This window comes from Stylophora pistillata, chromosome 2 (assembly GCF_964205215.1).
Source record: "Stylophora pistillata chromosome 2, jaStyPist1.2, whole genome shotgun sequence".
NCBI classification, from domain to species: Eukaryota; Metazoa; Cnidaria; class Anthozoa; order Scleractinia; family Pocilloporidae; genus Stylophora; species Stylophora pistillata.
In genome coordinates this window covers 57911258-57918160 of record NC_142520.1, presented here as the reverse complement: position 1 = coordinate 57918160, position 6903 = coordinate 57911258, and the positions used below count along the sequence as shown (strand labels likewise).

At 37.5% G+C, this 6903-nt stretch overlaps 2 pseudogenes across 1 annotated transcript in view; one reads left to right on the top strand and one right to left on the bottom strand.

Moving 5' to 3' along the window:
- LOC148740617 (uncharacterized) overlaps positions 1 to 6903 on the bottom strand; it is a 1045961-nt pseudogene that overhangs the window by 719219 nt on the left and 319839 nt on the right.
- Positions 4 to 6903, top strand: part of LOC111341817 (uncharacterized) — a 15530-nt pseudogene continuing 8630 nt past the window's right edge. The window contains exons 1-3 of the transcript XR_015996669.1: positions 4 to 3159; positions 4934 to 5140; positions 6794 to 6888. The product of XR_015996669.1 is annotated as an uncharacterized LOC111341817 (transcript). The remainder of the gene's footprint in view (positions 3160 to 4933; positions 5141 to 6793; positions 6889 to 6903) is intronic.

Genomic DNA, 6903 nt, shown 5'->3' with positions numbered 1-6903 from the left:
GTGAAACTTTTTATCTTAACAGCTCTTTCACGGTAACATAACCTTTTTAAAGTGCTCTTTTGAAGACTAGGGTATTTCTTTACATCGAGAAAAAACGTGTTTCACTTGTTAGTCGCCCTTCATTTTCAGTGACAGGACTGGAGTAACTTCAATATAGTAAGGTCAGCGATTAGTCTGAATAACTCAACTTATGAAAAACAAGCTTCTCTAAATAAAGTTTCTCTTCAAGCAAAATCTTGTTTTGTTTTCATCAGTCCAATGCTGAGTTAGCTCAGAGCCAGGCTTTAGTTTGAAAACCTTTCAAAGGCACCATATATACTGCTATGAAAAAAGAAAAAACACTCGAGAAACAAACGTCCCAATTTGGAACATATGTATTGGGTTTTCGATACCCTCGCATTCATCTGTTTCACATAATTCGTTAAAACTAGGACTAAGCTAAGCCAAGTTTTTAAAACAAAAAATTCCTCTTTGAGACATGAAATATTTTGCAATTACTTAATCTGAAGGAGAAAAATCTTTAAAAGGTATGAACAGTCAACTTAGCTCGTTTTCTTGAGAAGGTAACACCTTAGCTTTGCTAATAATAATCGATAACTTTTACTTTTGTTTGGTTTAATTAAAGCGTAAGATACAGGAGCCGCTGAACAAATCGATGGGTGGTGTAATTGCTTGACGGCTTTCAAAGGATAGACGTGTGTGTGTGTGTGTATGTGTGTGGAAGACAAACTGACATAATTTGATGCAGTCTTAAAATTCAAGAGCATTACGAGTGCATGTGACCATCACTCCTTTGCTTTACCGCTGGGTAAACACATCTCAAAAGGTTTGGTAGAATACAGTCACGTATATGTGCACGATCCTTCGCAGTAAAGCACTATTTAAGCAATAGTGAAAAAAAAAAAAGACAGTCAGTTGTGTAAGATTGCCAGATATTTTTATTCTTAATGTTTATTCTCCTTTGACTTATCAAAACAAAGAGATAACGAGAGAAAGAATCGATCTTTTTCACTTGACTTATTATTTTACATCTACGATCGGCTGCACGACCAAAAATAAAGGGTGAAAGTTTCTAAAGAAACTGTGGTGCTGCGTCGGTGGGGGTAACAAGGTAATCTGGTTGTATCAACTAAGTTGAAATTGTAAATTAGCCACCCTAACGGGTTAAAAGCTGACGTTTCGAGCGTTAGCCCTTCATCAGAGCGAAATGACAGCTTTTTAACTCGTTATGGTGGCCAATTTACAATGTCAACTTAGTTGATATAACCAAGTTGCATGACCAAAAGTTTGAGATACAGAAATTTGGTATTGCAAATTGAAATAAAGATAAGCGACTAGTTATTAATCATCTGTTGCTGTTACACACTTAAATTTCATAAATGAGTCTGTCATTTTTTTCGCAGATAGTTCCATCGTTTCAAGAAAACAGACTAATCGTAGCTCAACTCGTTTTTCTCGGAAAGCAAAGCAATTCTTTCATTTTAAAGAGAAATCAACTTCTATACATATGTCAAGTTGCAAAATAGGTTCATTCTTGCCGCCTTATTTAAAGCTGAGTAACTACAAACAGATGTGTTCTGAGCAGCGATTGCAAAATAAATAAAGTCCAAATTAAGGTTAAATAACATGCGAGTGTAAACTCATTGGTTTTTTTATCAGTGAGAGATTGAAGTAGCATTTTAATTAAGATGACTCAAACATATATATGCACGATTCTTCGCAGTAAAGCACTATTTGAGCAATAGTGAAAATCAGACCTGAAAAAAAAAAAAAAAAAAATTTCAAGCCTGTACGGGATTCGAACCACTGACCTCTGCGATACTAGTGCAGCGCTCTACCAATTGAGCTAACAAGCCAACTGGGAGCAGGCCATCAAATTAATTCGCCATAAACCCGTACAGGCCTGAAATTTTTTTTTCAGGTCTGATTTTCACTATTGCTCAAATAGTGCTTTACTGCGAAGGATCGTGCATATATACGTTTCATAACCGCAGTTCATACATATGTTTCATATGTTTGTTGTTGTTTGATTTATCATCTACGGGTTTATGTCGAATTAATTTGATGACCTGCTCCCAGTTGGCTTGTTAGCTCAATTGGTAGAGCGCTGCACTAGTATCGCAGAGGTCAGTGGTTCGAATCCCGTACAGGCCTGAAATTTTTTTTTTTTTTTTCAGGTCTGATTTTCACTATTGCTCAAATAGTGCTTTACTGCGAAGGATCGTGCATATATACGTTTCATAACCGCAGTTCATACATATGTTTCATATGTTTGTTGTTGTATGACTCAAACATTACATGATCTCCCGTGGCCAGCTAGTTAAATGTTCTGGTGTAGTTTTCACGCCTTGTTTCGATGGATCATTATTTTATTTGATGAACATGAAGTAAAATGGCATAAATACACACACAGGGAGCCAAATCCGATACCAAAGGAGCAACTAACAAAACGGATAAGTATTAACTTTAGAATCTTTTGCCAGTGTAGAAGATAAATGTTTTAGTATTGATTTCATGGACTAAGCGTTTAGAAATTCCTAAATTCTCGATGCTTTTGTAAAATTTTTCATAAATTGTCAATACCATTACCACTATCTAATCCTCTTTCACAAGAAGTGGAGAGAATTCGTTGCTCCGAAGCTCGATTGAAAAACTCTAGCCGCAATTTGAAGATATCCTTGTATGCTTTTTTCATATTTTCCAATTCTCGATTTATCTAAGGAGAGAGAACTTATAAACTATCTACAATTTCTAGTATTGGTATCTCCCTTTATCTTACACAGACGGCACTATCAAGGCAAAGTAGAAATCATGCAGCTTTTGCTTTGCCTTGCCATACTTGCTGCTGTAACGATTGCACAGGCAATCCAAAATTCCCTGAAGGTCTTCACTTTGTTGGTGTTGGTTATAATCTTCTAGAAGGGAACCCTGAGGGGGGTGATGTATCAAACGGCAGTGTTGAACCTGGACTTCTCTCCACCAGAAAAGTCTTCAAGCTGACGTGGAACGAAAACAAAGTAACCCTTGACAAGAAGTATGTTGTACCATATCATGTCAGCTTCGCACCACGTCAGTCTTGCGTAAAAACAAATAAGAAGGAGGTCTTTTCAGGATCCAAAAGCTACCGAGAAAAACTAAGTGTAGATGTACAATCCAGCGGTAAGGAGCTAGGAAGAGGACACTATTCTTCCACTATCAGTTCAGCAGCTCTATTTGTGTTCTATTTCTTAACGCAAACATCGTGCATTAAAATCGCTGAATCCTTTTTCATTCTGCAGGTGGTTACAATGCAATATTATGAAACGTTGCCTTTTCTCTAAGTTTAAGTAAAGAAAATGATTGTATATAAATAAATAAATAAAGACTTTATTTTACGAGGGTAACACATAATAGCATAGCTAATAAACTTGTGGCCCTCACTCAGAAATAATTACAATATAAAAGCTAGTAAAATACAATATGAAAATAGAAACTAATATAATATAATATAATTACAAGATAAGTAAAGAAACTAATAAAATGTATGAATATATACAAAATAACTAGTAAGAGTGAAAAAAAGGAAACTATACACAAAAATGACTTAAAAATTGTTGCTGCGAAAAAATATTAGTCCACATATTGTGCTTGAAGCACCTTATGCTGTCCGCCATCCGTATGCGTAGTGGTAACTCGTTCCAAATTTTGGTTCCGGTGACGAGAAAGGTGCGCCCACCTTCAGTTTCCCTGTTATATCTGGGGCACAGTACATTAAAGTTTGAATAGCGCGTAGTTCTTGAATGTCTTGAGTTGTTGATCGAAATATGCTCGTTTAAATAGCTAGGTAGTGCACCATGGATTCGTTTAAACATTATCGACGCTTTGTCAATCTTACACTTCTCGTAAAAAGGAATCCATTTCAGTCTATTAAAGAGTTCTACGGATGGAGCCATCCGCTCTGCGTAAAGGATGACTCTAGCAGCGCGTTTCTGCAGCTTAAAAACTCTATATAACAATTCTTTATCACAATTTGACCAGATGGCGCTGACATAACTCATAACCGGACTAATAATAGAGTTGTAATACTGAATGCGTTGAGGAAGCGGTAAATACGTGCGAATTTTTCGCAAAACGGCAATACGCGAAGCCAAATTCTTAAAAACTTGTGTCATGAGCAGGTTAATCAGCTCTTAATATGTATATAGTCCTTTTAAAGGCAAGATTAGACAAGAAGTCAAATCCCTTGTGACAACTTAAGCAGTGAGCCCCTGTAGGTCAATTTTCATTCATTAGCACCACTTTCCTGACATATCTGATTAAAACAAAGTCAGGATTTAGACTTATTTGTATAGGTAATCACATGATTTCGAATGCAATTTGGAATAAATAACCACGAGTAAATTTTTTCAAAGACTAACAAAATTGCATGAGCCCGTAGGGCGAGTGCAATTTGTGGTCTTTGAAAAAATTTACCCGTGCTTATTTATTCCAAATTGCACGAGAAAGTCATGTGATTATGTATTAATAATATAAACGAAAAAATACAAGGTAGCTTCTCACAACTACGCAGAAGAAAAGCGCGCGCATCACGTGCAAAAATAATTTATTCAAACCCTGCAAGTGACATTGACCTTGACATTGACCAATCATTCTGACCGATCAGAATGTCTGGTTTGTTTCTTTCTTTGCACTGAATTAACCCTCTTCTGCACTGAATTAACTCTCTTATGCACTGAATTAACTGAAAACTGCATTCATCTTAACCAATCAGAACTGCGAAATTTTTTCATGTATATTATTATATCTGGAAGAAAACCGCTCTTTGAAAAGTTGTAGTGCAAAAGCAAGGCTCTTATCAGAGAAGAAGCTGTACAAATTTGTCTACAACGGAAGGGGGCCAATCAGAGAGTTGGTTGTCAGATGAAATTGTGTCTTCTGCTTTGTTCCCAATCAGGATATGAGCAGGTGAAGAAAGAAACATCAAAATACCACAATGTGTTTTTTGAAGAGAAGCATGTATGTAACCGTGGCCGAGCCCAATACCAAATGGACTTGGCTCGAGTCAAGAGGTATTCTGCGTCGGAGGACTTTGCAGCAGCCGTCTCTATTTTACCAGAAGAGTATAATCAGCAGGTCTACTTCAAATTCATCGAGAACTGGGAACAGTGAGTGTAAACAATGAAGCTTGTCTTTAGTAAAAGTTAACATTAAGGAACCAGCTTTGATAGACTTCTTATACTGTGCAAAGTTACAGCTACAAATCTCTAAATCAAAGACCATTGAATAGGTAGCTACACGCATTTAGACTAGGTTTACACTAGAGGAAATTGTTCCGGATTCGGGATTAATCCGAAACGTTTTGGTACCGGATTGATTTTGCCGTTTACACGAAAGTGGACGAATCCGAAATAAAAACTCGCCGGTTTGGTCGTGTCTCCGGAGATTTTGAATCCGGAATTTAAAGTGGGAACTTTGAATCCGATAACTTTTGAATCCGGAAAGTTTTGTCGTGTAACCGCTTTTTTTCTCGAATCCGGATATTATTTCCGCCTGCAATCTTTTGAGTTTGCGGTGAAACCAAAATGGAGGATCCGGTGCTAACATTGCTGGCGGTCTCCGGTTGCCTACTCTTGTTGCAGGTTCAGGTGATAAATTTTATCATGTGTACCGCAGTATTTCTGAGGAAACGCGAGTTATTATTGCAAGGAAGTTTAACGTCAGCCACACTTAATCGCCGACGACGTAGATGGCTTGGCATCTGTGCAACTCAAATTTGCCTCAGTGACATCTGGATCTACTCTAGCCTTTTTTGGGGAGGCATAATTTTACTTTGTTGATCGAACGACGAAGCAACACTCGGCTTGGTAACCATTCCATTTCGAATGTTCCCGGAGTTGTCTGTGTGTAAACGGTCAGGAATCCGAATATCCTTTCAGTGTAAACGCCTACGAATCCGAATACTCCAAAATTGATGAATCCGGAAACATTTACGAATCCGGAAAACTCTCCTCTAGTGTAAACCTAGTCTTAGTATAGGTCATAACATGATTTCTCGTGCAGTTTGGAGCTAATAAGCACGAGTAAATTTTTCAAAGTGTACAAAATTGCACGAGCTGGTAGGGCGAGTGTAATTTTTACTTGTGTTACATGAAAAATGCACTCGTTCTCAGCCAATCAGAAGCGCGTTATTTTTCATGTATATTATCATGCTTTGTCAGCGAGAACATATATTAAGAGAAAAGGCCTGGGATTACTGAGAACTAAGCTGATTTTCTACAACTATAATCTAACCAATTTTATCCCAGGTTTCTTACTCAGTTCCAATCAGCAGTTGAACGTTAATCTAAGAGGGGCGTTTAGTGCAGTGCTCTTCGTTAGCTTATATTTAATTTTTCTGGGAGTTAAATTTCAGTTTTACAATTTCCTGTAAACTATCAGGTTTCTGATTGTTGTTGCTCTTTCTTTAGCACATTGTGGTAGAAACGTATGATGCACGATCCTCGCAGTAGATAGCGCTATTTATGCAATAGCGAAAATCAGACCTGAAAAAAATCAGGCCTGTTCGGGACTCGAACCACTGACCTCTGCGATACTAGTGCAGCGCTCTACCAATTGAGCTAACAAGCCAACTGGGAGCAGGCCGTTAAGTTGATTCGTAATAAACCCGTGAAAGTGATAAATGAGATACAATGAATATGTGAAGTTCATATATTTTGAACTGCGTTATTAGATACGTATGATGCACGATCCTCGCAGTAGATAGCGCTATTTATGCAATAGCGAAAATCAGACCTAAAAAAAATCAGGCCTGTACGGGTAGATATTGTGGTAGAAGTTGATCTTGGAGAGAGGAAGACTGATCGATCCAAATCCACAAACTCCGAGTTCACCAAATATGCCATGAATAATGTAAGAATCGAGTCA